Source organism: Amblyomma maculatum, chromosome 3 (genome assembly GCF_055883805.1).
Source record: "Amblyomma maculatum isolate TAMU_Amacu chromosome 3, ASM5588380v1, whole genome shotgun sequence".
Taxonomy (NCBI): domain Eukaryota; kingdom Metazoa; phylum Arthropoda; class Arachnida; order Ixodida; family Ixodidae; genus Amblyomma; species Amblyomma maculatum.
The window spans coordinates 108,403,495-108,430,414 of record NC_139346.1 but is presented as its reverse complement, the minus strand read 5'-3'; the positions used below and the strand labels follow the sequence as shown (position 1 = coordinate 108,430,414).

General features: G+C 45.9%; 1 long non-coding RNA gene across 1 annotated transcript in view; it reads left to right on the top strand.

The window, feature by feature from the left end:
• The window catches only part of LOC146195526 (uncharacterized), a 142,605-nt gene extending 119,033 nt beyond the window's left edge, over positions 1–23,572 (top strand). Inside the window, exon 4 of the long non-coding RNA XR_014706027.1 lies at positions 23,303–23,572. This is a non-coding gene — a long non-coding RNA (uncharacterized LOC146195526). The remainder of the gene's footprint in view (positions 1–23,302) is intronic.
• Positions 23,573–26,920: the final 3,348 nt, after the last annotated feature.

The window sequence follows — 26,920 nt, the reverse complement described above, 5'->3', positions numbered from 1 at the left end:
CGAATATCGCCAATGTTTTTAGACAGCCTGAGATCTGGAGATGTATCGATACTGACACTATTACCTATTGTGGCAATTTGCGCATCATTGAGAAAAGAGAGGCCAAGATTTTGTGCTGCAATCCAAATTTTGGTTCCTTTGGTACTGCATTTTCTGTATCCCCATGCGGTATGTTGGGCGTTAAAGTCACCGACGATTAGAAGTTGAGCTCTCCCGGCTGCTCTAACGACCTTCTGAAGGAGACCTGGGATCTCGGTGCCTTTGTCTTTGGGCGAGCTGTATACATTGAGGACAAAGCAGCTTATGTTTTCCTTACCCTGCGGAAGGATTTCGATGAGTGTATGAGGTACTGTTGTTCCGTCTATGTTGTGTTGTATTGCTACCATATTTCTCTGAATGAGAGTTGCAGTGGCAGGGAGTCGCCCTCTGCGTTCATCAATCGGAAATTGGAAAACCTTATAATAGCCTGGTAATTTTACGATTGCGTTTGTTTCTTGTAGGGCAATAACGTCTGGAGGTTTTTGGAGGGCTTGAATATGGAACTGCATGTTGGCTTTTTTGTTTCGATACCCCCTGCAGTTCCACTGCCATACCTCAATTACCCGGCTTCGCGGAGCCATTTTGGTTAATGGTTGGGAATAATAGGCGGTTAAATAACCTGTGCCGGGGGCGAGGTGTGGAGGGGTAAAATGGATTCTAATCGTTTCATGATTTGCGAATGGAAGTTTCGAAACATGATTTCAACTTTATCTTCAAGCTCTTTGATGTAGCGTTTACAATTGGCATCGACTTTTTGCATTGTTAAAGGATTAGATGGGAGGTCCTTGTCTGAAGGGGATTCCACCATCTTTTTTGCTTGGGGTTCCCTATCAGAGGTAGCAGGGCGTTTGAGCGCATTGCTGCTGCCCGTAGTGTCCATGATTTGTTCATCCATGGTCGTAGGACGCGGGTTACCGGTTGAGAATTTAGGCGGATTGGGGAATGAATTGGCAATGGTGGCCTGATTGGCTGCTATCCGCTGATCCATAGCATCTAGGCGCTTATTTATGTTCCGAATAGCCTGAAGAATTTCTTCCAAAGGGGAGTCAATTTTACCATTTTCCTGCTTCCGGCTTTTATCCTGGGAGACCCCGGCACGCCAGCCCACCTGTTTATCTGGCTTGGTGTCTTCGCGTCCCTTGCTGTTACTTCTTCCTCGGGGTGTAGACTGCAACCTTGTGCGGAGAGGTGGAAATGAGCTGGAACGATCACAGGTGCTGTACTGCTCTCCTTGTCCACTGTTCTTGTTTTGACGTTGCCTTGGTTTTGACTCACGTCGTTGTCCGACCTTGGAATTCGGGTTCTTCGGCGCTGAGGGCTTGATTTCATCCACGTAGCGGTACTTGCAGTTCTTGCTCCCTGTTGCATGAGCGCCCTTACACACGATGCACTTAGGAGTGCACTGGAGGGGCTGGCCAGGGCTCGGGGGCGGGTGTTGTTCACCACAGCTATGACACAGCTGCTGCGGCAGCTTGCTGCAGATGTCAGCGCGATGCCCCATTGTGCGGCAATTCAGGCATGTTTCGACTTGTTCTCGGAATTTATAGCAGTGGAACAATGCTGAACCGTAGTAAAGTTCATAGGGCACATGCTTTCCGGCGAATGTAATTAAAACTGAACGAGCTTTGCCAATTCTTCGCGCAGAAATTATTGGCAAGTCTAGGTTGCGACTTACTACAGCGTCCAGTACTCCATCGGGCGTCTCTCCCAGGTGATAGGCTCCGTAGATAATGCCTCTGGACGACTCGTCGGGTGACGAAACATATGCCATAGTTGGAAATTCCTTGCCTTCCAGTTTGACGGACTGCAAGCGGCGATAACTTCTCATGCGGTTGGGATCCTTGGTGGCGACAGTGATCGTGTTGTTGTAAGGGTTCACTCGAACACAATCTTCCTTCAGCACCAATATAGGGTCGAGATTCACTGATGCGGCGATTGCCTGGTGGACTGCCCGGGGGCTGTAAGCCTGAAGCTCGAAGCCTCTTGGCTTCACGACTACTTTGTGGTAGTTTGCCGGAAGGCGGGGAAGGGCTGCCCTGCGAGGGCGAAGAGGTGGCTTGCTGCCAGCGGAGGGAATTTCGGACTCGCCTTTGGCCACGTTGACTTCCGACGGGCCCATCTCGGCATCTCTGCTTCCCGCTTTCCGGCGTGCAATGTGGCTGTATTTCTCATGGTGTCCCAGAACTCGTTCTCAGCCCTCTTCCGAGAGCTGTTCCGGTGAAATATCTTCACCGTCGACGGGGTACTCCATTCTTCGTGGCTGAACGAGCGTGCGTGGAGCCGCCGCGACGCGTCGGGGACGCTAGGCTTAACACAACCTAGCGTTCCCGTACACCTGGCGATTCAAAAGTCCACTAGAGTGGTCGGTGGATGACCCACCTGCACACAAATCGGCTTCGGCCAGTCCGGGAGCACTGTCCAATAACCCTGCGGCAGGTGAACAGCTGCCTATGTGGTGCGTAACGTTCCTTAAGCGGGCGCGAAGAGCGGAGTGCATGAAAACACGTCCGTCCTCTACGGCAGCTGAGCGCAGTCTCCGCTTCGGTGGTGGACGACTGCTGTTGCGGCGCCCGTCTTTCTCTCCTGTCTGTACAGGTCAACATTTCCAGTTGATGCGATTTCTGTCAATAAAAAAACGGCCCTTCCTTACTGCAACCTTTTAAACAATCAAAACATCATGAACCTGCTGGTACCAGCATTGTTAAGAATATAAGTTTCCTTGCCTGTTACCAAAAAGCAGCATTGAAATGAAATGAAATGAAATGAGATGCTTGCATTGTTGGTAGTTCCCTGCTTTGCATGGACAGTGACCCTGAAAAGATATGGTCGTGAGTGTCATCGCAACCCATTTTTAAATTGACAAAATGATGAAGCAAAAAAACTCGCGTGACAGCATTTTAAAAAACCTTCGATGTTGTCGCCTAGATTTAAATACAGTCTCATTAGCTTATGCCGAGAAACGGTGCATCATCTCGACCGCCATTTCAAGAATAAAAGCGAAGTTTGCTGTATTTCAAACTACCAAAATGTTCTCTACAAGCGCCTGTAATTGTATTTCGTGTCGTGCAGTTCTTTCTGCCCGCACATAGATGCGCCGCACGCTCTGGACAAGCGCATGCAGCGAATGCAAATTGCAAGTCGTCATGAAGTTTTTTCTGCCCGTACGTAGACGCGCTGTACTTTGCGGAGAAGCGCATGCAACATTTAGGTTTGGCAAAGCGCAAATGTCAATTGTAACGCAACAAAGCAGATTATTTTTATCACACAGGGCCTAACGTCTCCAACTCGATGGCGAAAAGTAAAAATCATGAAATACTACTCTGTAAACTTGAAAGCTATGGTGTCAGTGGTCTTTCCCTCCAACTCTCGTTCTTACTTAAGCATGCGCCAGCAGGTCATTTCGGTTGAATAACAAGTCTAGCTCCCTTTTTATTGAATGTAGCCTTCTCGGCCCATTCCTCTTTAATGTCTATGCTAATGACCTTGCGAGCATAGCCTATCATGCAAGTTATATTCAGTACGCTGACGACACTGCTGCAAATCTGGTTCGGTGTGCTCTTCACAAATGGTCCACAGCCAATGGTTTGGTAGTTAACTCTAACAAGACCAAAGCCGTATTTTTCCGTTCCTTAGCCTGAATATTACTGTAAACAATACTCTGTATCTAGATAATAACATTATTGAAATTGCAGACAAGTTCAAATTGCTGTTTTGTATTCGACTCTCGCATAATGTGATCTGACCATATAAGGTATATGAAAGCAAGCTTACTAGATCTGTTGTCTTCCTCAGCATTTGGGTGTTGAAGAAGTTTGTATGTGGTGTTGTTTCGAGAAAGAAGTTGGAGTGTCAGCGCCTGTCCTGTGTGGCTATTTCTGCCTCTTTGTGAGTGTCTTTTTGTTGCACTGTTAATCTTTCCTTTTATGTACAATGCACCAACTAGCCCAGCAATCAGTTTTAATTTCCCCAAAGCATAAGCTCCTTATTTACCACACTATAATTCAATCACGCATAAACTACTGTCACCTCCTTTAGGTTACAACATCCAAAGCAAATCTAAACACAAATACACTGTCTGCAAAAGAAGGCATGTTACACTGCTGACCTGGAAACATTACTTCCGCAATATAGGATTCATTGTGTGCATACCATGTTTGAGTATCGTTTACTTCACTGCCTTAAATTGTCACCTCAATATTTAACCGACTTCTTGAAGAATATTGCTGGACATAAGCCTTATGGAAAACCCTTTCACACCAGAAGTAAACAAATATGGGATGTTCCTCGAACGACGAAGTTATACGGTATCCAGAGCCTTCGTTTTACTTTACCATGCATACTAAATCATTATAGCACACAGAATCCAAATATCTTTACCGCCTCAACTAAGGACTTTAAGCTTTATTTCCTCAATTCTGCCCTGTTTTTCTGTACTTTCCGTTCCTTGCCTTGAACATTATCATAATAGTCACTTCATTTTCGTTACGTTTTGCCATGTTGCGTGCATTCGGTTAGATGATTGTTGGCCATTAATTTACTTTGCTAGTTTTTAACTTGCTGTTTCATTTATATATTTGTGCTCTTTCTGTGCTTCATAATTTTCATGTTATATATGTATATGTTTGCCTTGATCTCGCACGTCTTGTTGCTCTGCCTTTACTGGGCCTCGGGCATCTCTCAAGCTATCATAGTTTTTTGCCCGAGGCCCATTTCCTGTATAGTATTACTGAAAATAAAATTTTTTAATTCAATCTTTGGTGATTGAGCAAAATCGTGACTTTCACTATGCATGATTATATGCACTACTAACAGCTGTTATTAGCCATTTCAGTCCTTACATCTCAGGTTTGTTATCTTTCCATCAACTAACTGCAATTCTAATTCACTCTTACAAAGAAATCAACTTCACTTTGCAACACACCAAAGAGCTGTAGGTCTATGAAAGTATACTTGGCCTTTCTGCCATAAAGGCTAAATTTCTGGTCAAGGGAGTCATGCAGCATTCTTTGCCAGGATGCGGGCGGTTTGCAGATTGGGGTGTGCTCGCCCCAATGGCAGCTAGCTGTTGATCCTGTAGTAAAATGTTCTAATAAACTTTGAGACTTGCTTAGCAACAGAACTGCTTTTTAGCACTAAAAAGGAAACAAGATTGTACGCAGCATGTCTACAAGTTTCATACTTCAATGAAACCAGTTATATTTTTCTTGCATAATCCTAACACAAAGCTGGGAAAAACTTTGACCAGTGTTGCGTGAACTGCAACCAGTGCATATTGCAAAATAAAGTTACAAAATGATAGTTTTGTCTTCATGACTACAAATTGCCTTTCCCCGCAGGGGGCACCTGTTAAAGCAGGTGTTTGTGTGTTTTGTGCGACACCACGGACCCCGAGCACCCACGCTTAGCCGTGCGTGGCATCGTCGTGTCTGGGGAAAAGGGGATCCTGGTGGTTGAGCCGATGCCGAGTGTTTGGACCCTTAAGGCCCCTCGGTGGAGGCAACACACCACTTTGGCCCACGCTTCCCATAGACGGCACCTTCGGGCTGACCCATCCGGGGGAAATCGGCAGTCGCCTTTTCCTATCCTCCCCTTCATCTTTCACTTTCCTATCCCCTCTCTTACAACTGTCCTGTCTTCTCTTACCTTCTTCGTTTCTTCCTACTTCCAGGCGGCGAGGGTTAACCTTGTGTGGCTAACCACCCTGCGTTATGCCATATTTGGTTATAGTCGGGGTGTATGGCTGGCGTGGGCAGGACTGCTTTGCGAGTTCCTGTCCCGTCCCCTCGTTGGGCTCCATGGTGGGTGGCCGCCACCCCGGCTGAACAAAAACTTACTGTATGGCTTCTTCTTTGCTCTCCAATGATCGTTCCCGAAAAAGGGGACGGACCGATGAAACTGCAAACTTCTTTCTAAAGAATGCAAACAGATTCCCACGCTTCCACGTGGTGCACAGTGAAGACCCTCAAAAAACAGCCAGGCAAATATCTCCTTTTGTCGTGACCAAGACATTGACTGAAGCAATAGGCCAAGGATACAATGTCAAAAAACTTCCAAATGGCGACCTTCTCTTGGAAATTATGTACCATCATCAGAATGAAAAACTCCCAACAGTAACCAGCTTTGGGGAATGCCCAGTTAATGTCACCAAACACCGCTCTCTAAACATGGTGAGGGGAGTCATTTCAGATGACGACCTAAAGTACCTAAGTGAAGAACTCCTTGAAGGACTAAGAGAACAAAATGTCATCAATGTGTTCAGAATTAAAATCAGACGGGATAACAAAGAGATACCGACCAGGCACTTAGTCCTTACCTTCGAATCGAGCACACTGCCCGAGGCTGTGGAGGTAGGGTACACGAAGATAAAACTGAAACCATACATACCTAACCCGCGCCGCTGTTTCAAATGCCAAAGGTATGGCCACGGCTCACAGACTTGCCGAGGCCAACTTACATGTGCGAAGTGTGCCTCCCACGAGCATCCCGCCGAGAACTGTGAATCCGAAACGCATCTTTGCATCAACTGTGAGGGCAGCCACGCTGCTTACTCACGAACCTGTCCAACATGGAAACAAGAGAAAGATATCATCACACTAAAAGTCAAAGAAAACCTCACTTACAGGGAAGCACGTAAGAAACTCGCGTCCACTCACACCCCAACTTACTCTGTTGTGACGCAAAAGGGGGCGGCGTCACAGCAGTCCTTGGAACCTGCCCAGGTGACACACGGTGCACCTAAGGCAGGGACCTCTACGTCCCCGGTGGAAGTAGCTGGGGCTGCTCCACCACCCCCAAAGCAGGCTGCGCGGGCCTCTAGGTCAGCTGGCCCCAAGGTCTCTCCAGTAACGGCGAGATCTACCACAAATGTGTCTGTGCAGTCTGCACAATCGTCCAGCACGTCCGAGGACGCAATGGACACAACAAACGACGACCGTCCGGGGCCGTCAACATCTGACAGGCGACGGAGCTTCTTGGAGCGAACTAGAAAAGAAAAGGCCCGAATCACCGGGCCAGAAAAAGCTTAGTCTCTCTACCTTCCTCATAAAAAATGGCGTTCTTAGTCCATTGGAACTGTAGAGGACTTTTAAGAAACTACAATGATATAACAGACCTTTTAAATTCACTGTCCCCTGTGGTCCTATGCCTACAAGAGACCAATCTGGGACCTCAACAAAACAAATTTTTAAAAAAGCACAAAGTGTTTCGATGTGACAGAGAACAAGCAGGTCGCCTCTCCGGAGGCGTTGCTATTGTTGTGCAGAGCAGTATTGCAACGCGAGAAGTCCATCTTAAAACTAATTTCGAAGCTGTTGCAGTTACTGTTGTTCATTATAAAACAATCACAATATGTTCTGTCTACCTTCAACCTCATGTCATTGTTACCCTTCACGATTTAGAGAAACTTTTACAGCAGTTACCTGAACCATATATTTTAGTTGGAGATTTTAATGCACACTCCTCCTTTTGGGGTAGTGAGCAAACAGACAGTAGAGGACGTATTTTAGAAGATTTTTTGCTGTGCAACAATACCTGCCTCCTGAATACAGGTAAACAAACATATTGCTCCCCAAGCTCAGGAAAAATGAGCTGTTTAGATCTATCATTTTGTTCACCATCAATTTTCACCGATTTTAAATGGGACGTTCTCGACAACCCATATGGAAGTGATCATTTACCTGTCATAATAAGTCTAACATCCTCACCATCCATCACTCTAACCAAACCACGGCGATGGAAACTTCACCTGGCAGACTGGACACTTTTCCAGTCCAAAGCTGACCTCATAAAAGTTTTTTCAGAAAATCTCGGCATAGATGAGCTGAATGAAGAGATTACAGCTTGTATTATTGCTGCAGCACACCTAGCTATTCCACAGTCCTCGGGAACTGTACAGCAAAACCATAAAGTGTGGTATACGCAAGAGTGCAAAGAGGCAAAAAGAAAACAAAATAAAGCTTGGGGAATATTCCGGAGATATCCCACACATGAGCACCTTATAACTTTTAAAAAGGCCAGGGCTAAAGCACGGTGCATTCGCCGCCAAGCTGAAAAAGCCTCATGGCAAAATTATGTGTCATCAATAAATAGCTCAACCACATCTAAAAAAATGTGGGAGCAGGTTAATAAACTAGACGGCAAATACTATCCTTTCACGATTCCACTTTTAACAACTCCTGGTACACAAACGAGTGTAGAAGAACAAGCAAACATATTGGGGAAACATTTCGCTACAATCTCTAGTTCGGCACACTATACACATTCCTTTATAAAGTATAAAACAGCAGCTAAAAAACAAAGAATCCCAATAGCTGGAGGCACAAATGAACCGTTTAACTGTTTAATTACACTTGAAGAAATAACTAGAGTATTAAATGCCGGCAAACAAACTGCACCAGGACCAGATGAAATACATTATGAAATGCTTGCTCATTTGACTCCATTGTCAGTAGATGCATTGTTGAAATTTTTTAATAAAATATGGATATCTGGAACAATACCAGAAGCCTGGAAGACAGCCGTTATAGTACCTCTCTTAAAGCCTGGGAAGCCCCCGGACTCCCCAGGCAGTTATAGGCCAATAGCCCTGACGAGCTGCCTTGCAAAAGTTTTTGAAAGCATTGTAAATACAAGGCTCATGTTTGTTCTTGAATCCCGGAAACTTCTTGATACCCATCAGTGCGGCTACAAAAAAACATGTTCAACTATTGATCACCTTGTCCGACTGGAAAATACTATCCGAGAAGCCTTTATCCATAAACAGCATTGCCTTGCCGTATTTTTTGACCTCGAAAAAGCCTATGACACCACGTGGAGGTTTGGGATCCTGCGTGATTTGGGAGAGCTTGGCATTCGCGGCAGGATGCTAAAATGTATAAGCGACTTTCTCTCTCAACGCTCATTTAAAGTACGTCTCGGTTCCACCCTTTCTAAAACCTTCAAACAAGAAAATGGTGTGCCTCAAGGATGTATTTTAAGTACAACTCTGTTTATAGTAAAAATTAACAGTATAGCAAAAATAATCCCAAAATCCGTTATGTACTCTGTCTACGTAGACGACCTTCAGATTGCATGTACATCCTCCAATGTGTCAACATGCGAGAGGCAAATACAGCTCTCAGTAAATAGACTGGCAACGTGGGCAGATAGGAATGGCTTCAGGTTTTCTACTCAAAAGTCGGTAGTTGTTTTGTTCTCTCTCAGAAGAGGACTGCACATTGATCCCACCATCCACCTTAATGATGTTAAGCTACCTGTAAAGCACGAACATAAATTTCTAGGGCTAACTTTTGACAGAAAGCTTTCATTCCTTCCCCACATAAACAACCTAAAAAAGAAAGCTTCGAAATCTCTCAATATATTGAAAGTCCTTTCACATAAACACTGGGGATCTGACAGAACATGTCTTTTAAAAATTTACCTCTCTGTGGTTCGCTCATGTTTAGATTATGGCTGCATAATATATGGATCTGCAAGGTCGTCATATTTAAAACGACTGGACTCTGTACACAATTCAGGCTTGCGTATTTCAACTGGTGCATACAGGACATCCCCCATAAACAGCTTATATGTAGAAACCAATGAACCATCTCTTACAAGCCGAAGAAACATGCTCACATGCTCATACATTTTAAAGATCCGTTCACTGCCAAACCATATCTGTTACCCAATAGTTACAAAGTGCCAGTCTCGAACACTGTTCATAAACAAACCTCAAAAAATAAAACCACTTCTGCTCCGCTTTGAAGAGAAATGTCAAGTTTTAGACTTAATAGACTCATTACCTAATATTACCCGAAAACCTGATCCACTTCCACCATGGTACTGCCTGCCGTCTGTATGTGACTTCACATTAAACCAATTCCAGAAAAACCAAACACCACATGAACACATATTGCAGGAATTTTTAGCCCTAAGTGAAAAGTACAGAGAATATGTGGCATTCTATACAGATGGTTCAAAATCTGCACAATACGTCGGAAGCGCAGTGGTCCAAAACAATTGGAATAGAACAGTACGGCTACCACAGTGTGCATCCATTTTCACTGCCGAGTGTTATGCAGTCCTCATGGCCCTAGAAAAAATTAAAATTGAAAACATAGAGAATAGTGTCATTTACACTGATTCTTTGAGCATACTAACAGCATACAATCATAAAAATGTAGGCAAATCGCTTATTGGTGACATCATACACAGCATAAAAACAGCCACAACCCAGGGACATACAGTAAAGCTTTGTTGGGTTCCGAGTCACATAGGAATTGATGGAAATGAAAGCGCTGATACATGCGCTGCACAAGCTCGACATATAGAAATGAAGAAAGTGCACGTTCCCTACAAAGAAGCAGTCAAGTTAATGCAGTCTAAGAGATAGATGGCAGTCTAAATGGAATAATGAAGAAAATAATAAGCTACACCTAGTAAAACCTGTCATATCTGAATGGAAGTCATGCACACACCAAGAACGATTCACTGAAGTCATTTTATGTCGCCTCCGTATTGGACATACACACCTTACACATGGTTATATTCTTAGAAAAGAGGAAATACCAACATGCGACCTTTGCGGAGAAACTATCACAATTAATCACATTTTATATTCCTGTACAAAGCTAGAAGAACTAAGAAAGAAGCATTTTCCAATATTTTATTCAGAATATATTCCTCTTCACCCTAGCTTACTCATAGGAGAAAATGCTCTTGTTAATATATCATGCGTTTTTATGTTCTTAAAAGATGCCAACCTTCTTAACAAATTATGAGTTTTAATTACCATATTACCATCTGCTGCATGGACAGCAGATCTCATCATGTGTTTGGCGCATGATAGCCTTAGATGCTTATGCGCCATAAAACACAACACACAACACACAACAACAAATTGCCTTTTTTGAAGTGGTATCAGCCTAAATTTAAGCTCTGTCTGGATGTAAAACCGGACATAAGTTATTTACAAGCTAAAACTCTGGTTATAGCCTTGTGTCAAGTTATGTCAGTGCAGCAGCCAGAATACATAACCAGGGCTTGGCACTAATGTAAAGCATGGTTTAGCAGATTGCTGATATTGCTTAATTGTGCACAGATAAGAATAATTTACCAACTTTCAAGTAACCTTACCATTTTTGCATGCAACTGCTTTCTTCCTTGAAGCTTCCTTTCCACTTCATTGAGTTCATCAGTTTTCAGTAGCAGTGACACATATTGATCAGTAACATTTTCTGAATTTCCTTTATTTGGAGGAATCTTGATAGTTGTTGCAAGCTGTTTCTTTACGAAGCAAATTTCTAGCAGCAGGAGAACAGAGGTGTCTGAAAACATAAATAGAGTGTAAACCTGCTAATTAATGGTTCTTTAGTTATATTGCACAGTAGCAAATAACTAGATTACACTTCTGCATGTTCTTGAATGTGCCCTTTTGTATCATCAATCATTGCTCACTGTCAGGGGATTAATGCAGTGGAGGAAAACCCAGTTTTGTAATGAATGTAATGTACTGTATATCTTTAACTTATCCCTTGAGAAGCCACCAGTAAACAATGACAAAAATCCTTGATATCACTTAACCAGCAGGTGGCAAAAGGCAATTCCTTTAGAAATGGAGCGAAGGATAACTGCTCAAATATCTGACTACTTCCCATCTTTTTAAACAGTAGCACTAAGCAACAATTGGCTATTGAAAATATACAGCTTATAAAGGTACGTTATTCACAGCTTCCTCAATGTAAATTCCCCAAGGTGAAGTAATCCAAAAAAGGAAAATATTTCACATCATTTTCTTATTGAGCCCAAAGGCAGTTATGCAGCAATGTTGAAATGTAAATATGTTTCATGACAAAACATTGATAAAATCATCTTGTAAAGAAGACAAAGAACGGAAAATGCTGCGGCATCGCCATCACCATCGCTTGGCTCCGGCGCCTATCTCTCGTGCTGAAGCTGTGCCCTGCGGCTGGCAATTCGACCCTGCTCTGCCCGAATTACTGGCAGCGCTAGACGTTCAAACGAACTATTAAATCCACATCTCACTTGGTGGAGGTCAATCTGAGGTTCCCTGTACCCATCTCGCCCTGGAACTTCGCAGCAGAACGTTGACTACACCAATGACGGAGCCGACTTCATTGCACCTACCTCCGCCCGTCACCTGCACAGGTGCGATTCGTCAACGGGACCCCGCTACCTTCAGTGGAAGCAGCGATGACGACGTCGACGATTGGCTGACCACTTACGAACGGGTCAGCCGTCACAATAACTGGGACGACAACCGTAAGCTCACCAATGTCATCTTTTACTTGAGCGACGTCGCTAATCTGTGGTTTAGAAACCACGAGTCGGACTTTACTACCTGGGCGAGTTTCAAGACGAAATTTTCTGATGTCTTTGGCCGCCCCGCCGTCCGAAAACTCCGCGCGGAACAGCGTCTTCGGTCGCGACTGCAGCTGCCCGGTGAAACGTTCACCAGTTACATTGAGGACATTGTTGATATGTGTCGTCGCGTTGACCCGACCATGACCGAGGCCGTTAAGATACGTCATGTCCTCATAGGAATTGATGACGGCGCTTTCAACATGCTCGTCGCCAAAGGCCCCACGACGGTCAAGGAAATCTACGACCTATGTCAAAGCTACGACGAACTCCGCAAGGAGCGTGTTTTGATTCGCCAGCCTCAAGCATCACTTGCTGGACTAGCCGCGGAGAGGGAGTCATCTAGCCTCTCTGAAAACATCAAGGCTTTTGTACGTCAGGAGGTCGCACGACAACTGTCCCTGCAGCCATATGTTAAGGAGTCGTCACCAACTGGCCTTGTTCCGGAGCTTCGCCGTGCAATCCAACAGCATGTATCTGAAGTCCTCCCTAATTCTGTTCCTCAATCACCTCCGGTCGCACCCTCAATGCCGTTCCCCACGCCCACAATTTCATCGTCCGGCGTTGCGCCACTGAGCTATGCTCCAGCATTCGCGCCGGCTCCTCCCCAGGTATTGCGTCGCTCATATGCCGAAGTTACTTCAAGTCCACCTCCTGAGCCAGCATATGCCTATGCTTCGCCCCCTATGCGTTCGGCACCAACAGCGTTTGCTCCCCCCTTGCGTCAGACACCATCTCCATGGCGCACTGCAGACAACAGGCCTATTTGCTACCACTGCGGCATCCCTGGGCACACTACACGCTACTGCCGGCGCCGAATAAATATGGCCTTTGCTGCGCGGCCTGCGCCACCTTATTTGGCCCCCCAATTCCCCGTCCCATCGGGTCCTCCAACAGCATCCCCTGACCCTCCGGACTTCCTGCCTCGTCGTTCGCCATCACCACGTCGCCGCTCCATTTCGCCAATGCGCTGACGACCCGCTACTCAGCCGGAAAACTAACCGCCGCAGTTCGCGAGGCACGAACTGCGTATTCGACAGAATTTCAAAGTCCTCGTCTTAATCCCGCGAATGTTACTGCTGTCATCGTTGAAGGTGTTCATACTCTTGCGCTCGTCGACACCGGTGCCGCTGTATCAGTTATCAGCCAAAAACTCTGCCGCTCCCTCCGAAAAGTGACTACGCCTCTCGAGGGACTATCGCTTCGTACCGCATCCGCTCACAGTATACAGCCGACAGCTATCTGCACTGCTCGCGTCGTCATTGCTGCAGCCTTGTACATCATCGAATTCGTCGTTCTCCCCACATGTTCTCATGACGTCATTCTCGGCTGGGATTTCCTGTCCCAGCATCATGCTATCATTGACTGCGCCAGTCCTCAAGTAGAGCTCATTGAATCGAGTGATGCACCGTCTGATGCCCTGTTCCACGAGCCGTGTCCTCGTTTTGCGACCAAACTCCTCGTAGCTCATGACACAACCATCCCACCCGGAAGCGCTGTTCTGGTTCCCCTCACTGCCTCTTTTACCACCGCCGCGACAGTCCTCTTTGTGCCCTCTAACGTTGTCTGCCGCCGCCGCCACTTACCGCTGCCGTTTGCTGTCCTTGACATGAACAACGGCGCTAGCACACTTCTGGTAGCCAATCCTCTTGCGTCTCCCGCTATGTTGATCGAAGGGGAGTGCCTTGGCCGCATCGAGCCCGTGGACCTTCTGTTCGCCTTTGATGATGTGTCATTCCCTGTTTGCCAAGTTGACGCCTTGACCCCAACTCGTGTGGCTTCCGATCCGCTACAGCGGGACCTTTTTGACCATTCTGTGGACAGCGCTCTAGAGCCGCGCCACCGCGAGCAACTTCTTGACCTTCTACACCAATTCCGCTCCTCCTTCGACATCCCGCAATCTTCCTTGGGCCGCACGACGACCATTTCCCACCTCATCGACACTGGCGCTCATCCACCTCTCCATCAGCGGCCGTATCGTGTGTCGCCGACTGAGCGCCGTGTTATTGCCCAACAAGTCGATGACATGCTCCAACGCGGAGTAATTAGAGAATCCTGTAGCCCATGGTCGTCTCCTGTGGTCCTAGTTAAAAAGAAGGATGGCTCCATACGATTTTGTGTTGATTATCACCGTCTCAACAAAATCACTCGTCGTGATGTGTACCCCCTCCCACGAATCGACGATGCCCTAGACTGCTTGCAAGGCGCAGAATTCTTTTCCTCACTCGATTTACGCTCCGGGTATTGGCAGGTGCCCATGGCAGAGGCGGATCGTCCTAAGACCGCCTTTATTACTCCAGACGGACTATACGAATTTAATGTTATGCCATTCGGACTCTGTAACGCCCCAGCCACATTTGAAAGAATGATGGACACTGTACTGCGCGGCCTGAAATGGAACATCTGTTTATGCTACCTTGATGATATCGTCGTCTTTTCAACCGACTTCCCGACCCACCTGACTCGACTTCGCCAGGTCTTCACCTGCCTAACCCGCGCCGGTCTTCAACTGAACCTCAAAAAGTGCCGCTTTGGTGCCCGCCAGCTCACAATACTCGGACATGTTGTGTGTAAAGATGGAGTTCTGCCTGATCCTGAGAAGCTGCGCGCCGTCGCTGACTTTCCGAAACCGACCACTTTGAAACAACTGCGAAGCTTCGTGGGCCTCTGCTCGTACTTTCGTCGTTTTGTTCGGAATTTCGCAACCATCATAGCCCCCCTTACACAGCTCTTGAAAGGCACCCCTAACCTCTCCTCTTGGTCGCCAGCCTGCGATGATGCATTCGCGACACTGCGCAATGTTCTAACGTCACCGCCAATCCTTCGCCATTACGACCCTACTGCACCTACAGAACTTCACACCGATGCCAGTGGTGTCGGCCTCGGCGCCGTCCTCGCCCAGCGCAAGCCTGGCTTCTCCGAATACGTTGTCGCCTACGCCAGCCGTGCTCTCACCAAAGCCGAGTCCAACTACTCCGTTACCGAAAAGGAGTGCTTAGCAATCGTGTGGGCTGTAACAAAGTTCCGCCCTTACTTATACGGCCACTCCTTCGAGGTAGTTACAGATCATCACGCTCTCTGCTGGCTCGCGTCTCTCAAGGATCCGTCTGGCCGTCTCGGGCGCTGGGCTCTCAGGCTTCAGGAATACGACATCCGTGTAGTGTACCGCTCTGGCCGCAAGCACTCTGACGCCGACGCTCTTTCTCGGTCACCGGTGTGCTCGCCTAACTCATCGTCCCCTCCTCAAACACTCTTGTCAGCACTCACCATTGAGGATATGCCTTTCGAGCAACGACAAGATCCTTGGGTTTCTAACCTGCTAGATATCCTTGGCACTACTTCCGCGGCTACGCATCCTCGGGCACTCCGCCGACAGGCCTCCCATTTCGCCATTCGGGAAGGCCTTCTCTACCGAAGGAACTACAACTCAGACGGCAGAATGTGGCTTCTTGTCATTCCGCGCCACCTCCGCTCCGAGGTTTGTGCCCACCATCATAGTGACCCGCAAAGCGCTCATGCCGGCGTCCTCAAAACATATGATCGAATTCGTCAAAGGTACTACTGGCGGGGAATGTACAATTTCGTACGTCGCTACATTCGCTCTTGTACCGCCTGTCAACAACGCAAGATTTCTCGCCACCCTGCTGGCCCTCTTCAGCCTTTACCGTGTCCAGCTCGCCCGTTTGATCGCGTGGGAATCGACCTCTATGGTCCGCTACCATGCAGTGCCGCTGGTAATCGATGGGTCATCGTCGCCGTCGACCACCTGACCCGTTACGCCGAGACTGCTGCACTTCCCGCGGCGACAGCTCGAGAGGTAGCCCATTTTCTTCTGCACCACTTCATTCTTCGACACGGCGCCCCCCGCGAGCTACTGAGTGATAGAGGTCGTGTCTTTCTTTCCGAAGTAGTCCAAGAGCTCCTGTCGTCTTGTAAATCGATACATCGAGCTACAACTGCGTACCACCCGCAAACAAATGGCCTCACGGAGCGCTTCAACCGTACGCTTGGGGACATGCTCGCAATGTATGTTACATCTGAATCTGGAAGCTCGAACTGGGACCAAGTACTGCCATTCGTAACGTTCGCGTACAACACTGCCACCCAAGCAACAACTGGTTTTTCGCCCTTCTTCCTCTTATACGGCCGTGAACCATCATGTACTCTGGACACAATTTTGCCATACCATCCAGATGCCTCTGAGTACAGTGCTTTGTCAGACATTGTACAGAAGGCCGAGGAATGCCGTCAGCTAGCTCGCACGTTTACCTCCAACACTCAAGGCTATCGCAAAGATCAGCATGATACCGATACTCCTGCTCCCACGTTCCAGGCCGACAGCTTCGTTTGGCTATGCGTTCCTGCCACCAACAAACTAGACACCAAATACCACGGACCTTATCGCGTCTTGGAACGCACATCCCCTGTGAACTACGTCATCGAGCCAGTCACCCCTTCTTCCGACCACCGCCGTCGCGGCCGCGAGATTGTCCACGTTAGCCGCCTCAAGCCATATTACAACCCTCTGGTCGTCTCTTCTCCCTGAGTCGCCAGGATGGCGACTTCTTCACGTGGGGGAAATGTAAAGAAGACAAAGAACGGAAAATGCTGCGGCATCGCCATCACCATCGCTTGGCTCCGGCGCCCATCTCTCGTGCTGAAGCTGTGCCCTGCGGCTGGCAATTCGACCCTGCTCTGCCCGAATTACTGGCAGCGCTAGACGTTCAAACGAACTATTAAATCCACATCTCAATCTTGGCATTGGAAGCACATCACATGATGCATGTTGCCACTACACTCCAGAGACCCATTTTCAAATGACAATAGTTGCAGTGGGCTATCCAAGCATAGATGGCCAGATATTGGCGCACATTCTCAGGGTATAAGGAAAGGCTTCTCTGCAAGGCTTGTTTTCCAACCAAAATGTCTCATTCCCAAATACCATTTTTGCAGTCTTCGTTGAAATCAAAAGAGGCAGACTCCTCTTTATGGGACATTCATGCTGGCAGTTCGCAAAAATGTTTCAGGGAGGGAGCGTGACGAGTGGGCCAAAACCAGTCGTGCTCAAGAAGCAAACGTTGGGCAATCTCCATCCCCTTCGTCTTTTATTACATGTAAAGAAGTGGTATTCAACCACTGTACCTTTTCTACACCTCTCCCTGAGTCATCTTGAAGTCAACTGGAGACATGCCAGAGTTTATTTAGAAAGGGGAATTTGCCTCTGTTCGTTTCTTCAAATAATGTGAGTGGCGTCTGGGAACGAGACCTTCTGGTTTGAAAATAAGCCTTGCAGAGAAGTTAACTTGCACATTTCTGCAAATGGTCTATTGGTAAGAGTTTTGCCACAGGAGAAGGAAGATAAAATAGACACTCACGGCTACCTTGATAGACACCTTCAACACACTTAAAGCAGCATGGAAAGTAAAAATTAGAAAAAGAATGTAGTCGGTGTGTCAAGAAGCTTGTACAGAAGGCTGTACAGATGCTGTACTTCTATTCCCATCAGTGCTGCTATTGTGTTGCTGCCTGCCTCTTTCAACATCTTGCCTCCTAGCTGCATGAGCTGATTCCGCTGAAATTAAATCCACAGTTCGACAATTACTATGTGGTAAAAACGAGCATTGAAGACTACTTAATAACACTGAAATCATGTTACAAAAATATTACTGTCGTTGCTTATGAACTCACATGAATGATTCGATTTTATCAATTATGCATTTCGCTGTCTGACCTTGCTAGTAATTTTACTGTAAATTTGGTTAATGCAAAGCCTAGAAGGTACGGCTAAGTTGGCATTAGTTCATAATAAAAACAATTACCTTAAACACTTCCATTGTCTAAATAATTGATTTCATCAACTTATTCAATCATCTATGCCATTTATTCTTTGTGGTGCTTTAAAAGTGTCCCAGCTGTTTTTTCTTCAACAATACTCCATCCATTGACCAGTTGCAACAAAAGTAATCAGAAATTTTCATAGATTGCTCACTTGCTCACTGGATGCTTCCCAAACAGCTGACTGGTGTTTTATAATTTTTTTTACATTGTACTGATATATTAAAGGCTGAAACAACAAATTGTAGTGTCCACCTGAAGGACCAAGCAAAAGCAACAAAAGTGTGCGAGCTGTGCCACAGCACCGACTGTTTTTGGTGTCCATTTTCTCTATCCCTTGGTTCTGAATTCCAGATAAAAAAGTCTTCTATCACCCGAAACTACTTTATAGCCAGTCAGACTCCTACTTGCCATCCATGCCCCGTTTTGCTTATTGCTCTTCTCCCGTCCATGCTCATTTCAATCAAAGCCTCGATAATTCGAACTACCTTAATTCAAAATCCTGGATAAATCTTCTGGTGAGCGTGTAGGGGGAGGGGGTCAAACTTGGCAGAATACCAGAGTCCTTCAACAGGAGTGCTAGTGGTGCACAAGTCTGCTGTTCAGTATGTTTGCTTTATTATGCCATGAATCCATGGTTTATCGCGGGGTGAGCTCTGTCTTTTGCCGCAAAATCATTGGAATGAGTGACAGCAGCAAATGCCTTTTGAAGCAAAAGATATGCTAAAAGCTGGCATCGTGATTGTGACTGGCCATACATTTTTATTAACTGATGGACGAAGGATTGGTGCGGCCAAAGGGGAAAGGGGGGGGGGGGAGATTTGCCCAGCATGTTTTCACAATTAAATGTTTTGCCTGGGCCAGATTTTTTGCAGTGTTCAGTTAATTTGAAAACCTAGTTAATTCGAGCATTCTTCTCGGTCCCACTGACTTTGAATTAATGTTGTTTTACCGCACTGTATTGCATACTGAAGAAGTCATTCTTGCCATGGTCGCAAATAATTTCAGTTTTCTGCCTTTGATCTGCACTGCGAAGCGCTCGTGACAACCTTGGTACAAGAGAACCTTACGGCAGGTTCGAATCTACAATATGGAGCAACTCTGCAAATTCACATTCCCATTGCTGTCAAACAAGCTCAAATGCTCAGACCTGTGCAACAACCTTCATTGCAAAAATTTAATATTCAGAGACCAGACTGCACAGTGGTGAATATCTTGATTTTAAGAGTTGCTCCAAATCGCAAACTAGAACACACCCTTATTGCCTTACAAAAGTTCACAGCTTGATGGGTGTTTTAAATGCTCCACCATACAGTCGTAAAGCATACTTCTTGCTAGACTAGTTGATGGTAGTCATATTTCCTTGCTACAACCTGTAACCACAAGTTTACTAATACATTGACACAATATTTCACTGAGAGCTTAGGTATGAATCTTATAGGCATGGCATAGCATGCACTTTTGCTTATTACACCAACGCAGCACTTTATTCCTACATAAACACTTTTCAAGTTTGCCATTTTCGTAGCTTCAGCTTGATTTTAATAGCAAGGCTAAATTTTCAACACCACATTAAGTTTCTGCCCATTAAGTAGCGCTACCTGCCTTTTAGGGAAAGAAATGAGATGCATATATGTTTGGCAATGCAAAGCACTTTATGGAATAAATTCCAGTTGTTTCCAAAGCACCACACATACAAGTGCTTCTTCCAACACTTTTTGCGACATTACTAGGCCGTGGGGAGCATCCCTGGCCATCAAATCAGTTCTGGTTTACTTTGTGCATTAAATAGTTCTGTTAGCATTTAGGTCCACCTCACACATGAATGCCCAGGAATGTGATGTCAATCAAGCCAAAAAGCTTAAAGAACCCGAGAATTTGCACTTTAAGCATGTAAGACATACTAAACGGAACAAATACATTGCAAAATATCCATGTTCCTACCAAGTAATTATTTAATTAATAAAACTATATAGTTACTAAGGCAGCGGCCACACTTTCATCTTGAATTGCGGCCTCATTTGCCTCCATTTCCTGCAGGCTGTAGGCCGGCAGCTGCAGGTTGGCTGACACTGGTACTGGTGCTGGTAATGGGGCTGCCAAAGGAGTTTCTGGTAGAGCAATCCTGGCTGCTTCAAGGCTTGACAGCCTCTGCAGCACCTCAGCTTGGTGTTTTAGTTGCTGCTGGTGTTGCATCCGCTGCTGGTGTTTTATTTCAAGAAGCAGCCTAATAGCCTGCAGCTGGGCCGCTGAAACAAGGTTTTCACTGAGGGCAGGCTCCCATTGCAAATTGTCATATTTAATGTCCCACGAACATGAGTCTTAAAACCAAATTTTTTAAAATCTTGCCCAGCTTAAACATTACTGTTTGCAGTGTGACCGAAAATAGCCCTTAAACATTATTCTTAGTGTTCATAGATGATAATATATAGAGTATAAACATTTTAAATGGTCATATTTAAGTAAAATACAACTTTCTGAACTTGTACAACAAAAGTGACTGCAATTACAACAAATATTTATCCCAACCAAAAACTGAAATTGGTCCCAAATTTTCTAATCGAAATGTGCTATTGAAAAAACAAATCCATACTTCTTGCTATTTTGGTACTGAGCTCCCAAACAAGCACGGAGTGTAAAACGAATGTGTTTAGGAAATAAAAAAAAAAATCAAATTCCTATATCTTGACTAAGTTATCATGATGGAAATATGAGCAGTAATTTATCTCTATAGCCTAATTCTAATCATGCAGTTCAGTTTCACAAAAATGAAGTCAGCATTTTGCTCTTATTGATTCCGCAAGCACAAAAGGAAAGTAGCACAGTAACTATAGCCATACCTGCTTTCAACACAATGCTTTCCTCTACAATTTAACAGCTCAGGAGTACTACAAAAGCTATCTAATTTTTTCTCTGGGGTGATGCAAACTCGTTGCAAGAATGTGTATAATTCAAATAGGCCATATTTCACCATTGCACTGAAATTTCTTTTCAACACCACTTTTTGCTGTTGTGCTCAGGGTACGGTAAATCAAAGAAATAAAATACTGTAGGTAGTATAAGTGGTTTCTCACTCAGTTACAGCTCCCCTGCCTTGGACCACATATTCTACTATAGTGGTACAAGAGAAAGTTCCACATCCAAACTTTACAGTTGGGCACAGCACTGGTGCACACTATCCAGGTTAACCTACACCTCTACATGTATATGCTGATGTATGGCTATAATTTTCTTTGCTAGAAAGCATTTTGAGTAACAACCACACTGTGGAGCACAGCCATTTTGGTCTTGTTCGAAATGCTTAACTTTCATGTATCGTTTTTGGTGAGGAACTGTTTGAGCGTCTCTAAAGCTACAACACAGTATACACTATGTGCCAATAAAAAATAAACTGCTCGCACTGTACTGGCACTTTTCAATCACACATTGTGAATCCTGCCTCCCTAGGGCATTCAAAAGTAGTCTGCTAAGAAGCAAAACAAAAGGCATTGCGTCCATCATTTTTGACGTAGGTCTTTCTATCACGCCAAAATGGCTGGCAGTCATTGAAAGTTTCGCACTGCCCATGCCTTTCGAAAAAGAAAAAGATGATGACAACTGAGGCTGCAGTTACATGAAGAGTCACTGAATTAGCCAACACTGGAGGCCGTGGACCCTACAATGCCTACCACCATGTTGCCGCAAGATGCAATAACCAGTGTAGTGAGAAGAGCGGTCCATGTTGACATGCCATACCTCTTTGACACTGAAAGAACAGAGAGCAGCGAGTGACAGAAGCGCATGTTGAACTTTCATTGCCTCAGGCACCCGGAGAAAGCAATCTCTCTTGGAAGCGACACCCAAAAGTATCACCCATCACCCACGTTTGGAACCCCGTTCACAGTGTTAGCTGTCCCTAACTGCACTGACAGCTGCTCGAGGGCATTAAATGCAAAGCGTGCCGTGGTTCCGTGAATATCGTGAAAAATGATCTTGCATTTGGGATCATTGTGAAGTTCTCACTAAATTGTGAAACCTGAGGGCAGCTGAAAACTACTCACACCTTACCTAGAGTAGGCACTGTTCCCACCTGCAGGCTCTACGAAATTAATGTCTTGCTGCACATGCTGCTGCAAGCACAGGAAACAGGCAGAGCACATTTTAATGACATTTCCTCTGGACTTAGCATCTTAGCATTTTGCAGTGGGACATACGCTGCTAAAGATACCAAGAATTTTTGAAAAGCAAATTGATCCCTGCTTGAATGAATGTGCTAATGCAATGAAGCTTGCTTATGCGAGCCATAGAGGACATAGAGCAAACAGCTGTGTCAATCGGTGGAATGTGGCTCATGCTGGGTCATTCACGACACATGTGTTGGGACTGTGATTGAGCTCTTTTCATTGGTTATGAACTTGGATGTTTTTCTTATATCAAGTTACTATGCTGCTGTGGCTTGAAGGAGGGCATCTAGCACTTCAGGCATGGCAAGAAGGGCACAAATGCTTGAAAAACACTAGCCAAAATTTTGGCCTGGCATCAGGCCAAATGGAAGCTGAGGTAGCCACGATTCTCTTCAGCTAGTTGCCTAAGAAACATGGCTACACAATGTTACCATGCTGTGTAATATGGTGACAGCCGTGCTTTCAACAGCAGTCAAAAGGCCAATGTATAAGGATTTATGCAGCTTGCAAAAGAAGATTTACACCAGCAAAGTGAGCACGTGGATGAGAACAACACTCCGAAACCTCATGCATAATAAAGGGAGTGAATGGGCCAAGTCCCAGTAAAAAAACGAAAGTTAACTGGCAAAAGCTAATTAGAAAGGTCACATACTATGGCTGGAATTGAAGATACACTAAAGTTAAATACCGTATTTTGGAGATTCTAAGCACCCCCCCCCCAACTTCGCAATAATTAAAAAAAAAAGAAAATATGAACTCTTCATAAATTCCAGTTTCAGCATACTGACTTGGACACAAATTTTGTAGGAGTGGCAAATTTTACTGCTCATGAACAGTTTGCCCGAGTTTTACTAAAAAATACAATTCTGCATAATATTATCTCCTAATTTTGTTTTTGGTTGCAGATGTTTTTAGGAAAGAGATGATGACATGCAAGCTGCTCGAGCATACATTGGCAAGAGCTGCTGAAAGCTGCTATCCTTATAACCGAGAGCAAAAGGCGCATGCTAGATATGCTGGCTTGGCAGACACTTGAAGCTGCCTTTAATGCGGCGTCTTCCTACAACCTGGGATCTGCCGACGCCTTGTCAATGGATCTAACCAGAAGTGTGAAATAATTCTGCCTATAGCTTTTTCGCTATGTACCACATGCGCACCTAATAAATATCCATGAAACAAACAATTCTGGCTTTTTGTGTGAATGCATGTGTACTTTCAGGATGCTGTATATTATTAGCTGCATGTAAAATACCTGCACAAAAACAAACAGCCCTGTGTTTGGCACATGATGGCCTTAGCTTCCTCTGTTCTGTCGCACCCATCAAATAAAAAATAGTCACAAAAAACAACATTCAACAATAATGAGATTGCCTGGATGCCAATGATGTAAAGCCAGTGGACAAGCTTGGGTGGGCGGTGTTGGGCAGCCTATGAGCTTAGCTGGATAGCAGTCCTTAAAAGCCAGTGAGTAAGCTTGATTGTAAGTATTAGATAGCCAGTGACAGTGGCTGGATGTACGTTGTATAGGAGCCAGTGGGTATGCTTGGGTGGAAGATATTGGGTAGCCATTGAGGGAGGCTGCGTGCCAATAAATAACCTACTCTGCCATTTGTGGCCATTGTAGGAAATATTTCAGCGAAAAACATAGGTGTTAAGACAGGAGTAGAGGGACGAGGACAGGACAGAGCTACTCTCCTCTGTCCTGTCCTCGTCTTTCTAGTCCTGTCTTAACGCTGTGTTTTTCGCTGAACTGTCTGACCAACTGGCCCCACAATATACTCTGTTAAATTACATTGTGGGAAAGCCAGTCTAGTAGATTGGATCAAACCTTGGCACGGGTAGCGCCTTCAATGAAACACCGTTATTGGCCCCAATATTGAGGCTGGTTTCCCCCATGTACAACCTCGTTAATTCGAAGTCATCGGGACCGCGAGAAATCTTCGAATTAAGCGGGTTTTCGAATTAACTGAACACACCAAGAAATAAGACTTAGGCAAAAAAATTCGTTGCAGGAACGTGTTACCTTTATTCGGCATATTTTGAATTACTACTGAAAGTAATCAGAGATGCTGGTTTGCCGCGTCCGGTAATTTGCGGCTCCTGAGGTCATGCTCTCGAGTTGGTCAAATAGACGAAACATCTCTGAACTTCCACCGCGGCACTCAACAAAACTGCGGATAACGTTCAGCGATCCGATAACTTCAGCAAGAGCAGGTGCTCGGGGAGGCTCGCCGGTGTCGTCGTCGTTATCGTCGCTGTCATCGCGCATGTTCGTACCAGCAGTGATCTCACTCTCCAAGTCAGAGTAGCCAGTCTGCTCTTCGCTCTCAATGTTGATATACTCGGCGAAGCCGACTGCGTTGGACTCATCCTCTGCGCAGAGCGCATTGATGCGGTCGCAATACTCTGCTCCTTCGTCAAGAGTAGTAGTACATGGGTGGTCTGCATCGGCATCAACAGTGCTTTCACTGGAAAAACCAGCGTGTTCAAAACACCGCCTGATCAATGTGGGCTCCACTTGTTTCCAAGCGTACACCATGAGGCATATGGCTCCGAGGAGGTCGATGGAGTACTCCTTGCCATTGTCGTAGCAAAGGAGAATGCGCTTGAGCAGGTGGTACCGATAAATCTTCCTAGTGTGGTGAATGACGCCTTGGTCCATCGGCTGTGAGATCGAAGTGGTGTTCGGAGGTAAAAATACTATCCTGATGGCCTGGAGATGTGGGATGTCGCCATGTGCCGGGCAGTTGTCGATGACAAATAGGACATTCCTGCCCGTGGCCGCGAACTTGCGGTCAAGTTGCCGCACGTACTCTTCAAATATTGCACCTGTCATCCAGGCTTTCTTATTGTGCCTGTAGACGAGTTCATCCTTTGGCGGCAGCCGCGCACTTTTGAAGCAGCGAGGCTTCCCCGTCTTCCCGACGACCAGTAGCGGCAGCTTGTGTTTACCGCACATGTTTGCGCCGAACAGCACAGTAATCCTGTCCTTGGCCTGTTTCCTACCCTTGATGGCGGTGTTCTTCACTGCGAATGTTTTTGTTGGCAGCATCTTATAAAAAAGTACAGCCTCGTCAAGGTTGTATACGTCGTCTGCACCGTACTCGCTAAGCAGCGGCGCCAATGTGTGGTTTCTCCAATCCTCGACAACGCTCTCGTTAGTGCTGCCGCTCTCACCACAGACGGTGAGAAAGGTTAAATTATTGCGTTCTTTAAAACGGCAAAACCATCCATTGCTGCACTTAAATTCCTCGTGCCCAAGTTGTAGAGCTAGGTCGTTGGCCTTTTCCCGCAGTAGCGTTCCATTGACGGGAAGGTGGGCAGCGTTTGCTTTCTGCAGCCAGCGAAACAGAGCAGCTTCCACATCTTGATACGTGGGAGCCCGCACTCGTGACCGCTTCGAAGAATAGGTCTTGCCTTAAGCCTCTAGTATTTTTGACTTGTTGCTCAATATTGTGGACAACGTCGAGAGGAACACGCCATGCCTTTTGGCCAACTCGGTCTTCGAACAAGCGCTCTTGCCTGCTTTCTGGATCAAGCAGAACTTCTGCTGCAGCGTTAAAGTCTTGTACTTTGGCATTTCTGCACTGCTACGGTCACAAAGCTAGCACTTCTGCACAGTCCCGCCCAAAAAAACGGCACAGTAGCCGACCCTTAACCACAGCGCACAACACAAAGAAATGGCGCAGGGGAGACCGGTGCGGCAGTGGTGGTGGCGTACTTGCAGCGTCCGAGGTAAAGCCCCTCTATCTCTGGAAAGTAGCGAAATTGTAAGATCTTTGCCGCCGTTTCCCTCCCCCGACGCTTTCCTCCTCGCTCCTCTTCACTCCCTTCTCTAAAGAGAGAGTGAGGGCGGGTTTTCTGGTTTGTCGTTGGCTGCCGGGCCCGCTGACGTAACAAACACGTCACCATACGTCATCAACGCACGCAAAATCTTGTTTTTGCTTGTTTTTTATTTTCTCGCTGCCGCCATTAAACTGCCTCGTCGTACCGTTCCTGTGGCTTGCGCGCGTGCAGTTTCGTGCACGCGATGCCGTGCTGCTGCGCGTTTCAGTGTTTAAGTAGAACAGAACGACTGCCGCGCTTCGCTGATTACCAACACGGCACCGGCAAGGTTAATTGAGTTGTAGAACTTTTCACAGTCTCACATGTCACTGACGAACCCATCGCCAGCCGTAATCGTAACTGTAAAAATTGCTGAGAACTTTTTCCGCAGTAACAGAGAGGGTCTCCTCAAAAATTCAATCAGCACTGCACAACTGCAGGCCCGGATAAAAGATAGCATTTCATTGGTATCTTGCTTCCCAGCCTGCCAAGATGTTGTAAAAGAGATGGTGAGTGTTTTCGTGAAAGTACGGATCCAGATTTTTGTCCGAGATGAAGCCTCCAAAATATCTCCAGTGACTAGTTGTAAATACGGTAGCAAAAGCGTAGGCATGCGGGTCGCTGCAGCTCAGATTCGGTGACAGTATGCATTCGTAATTTCATGTTTTATTAATTTGAAACATTTGTGAAAGTTGTGG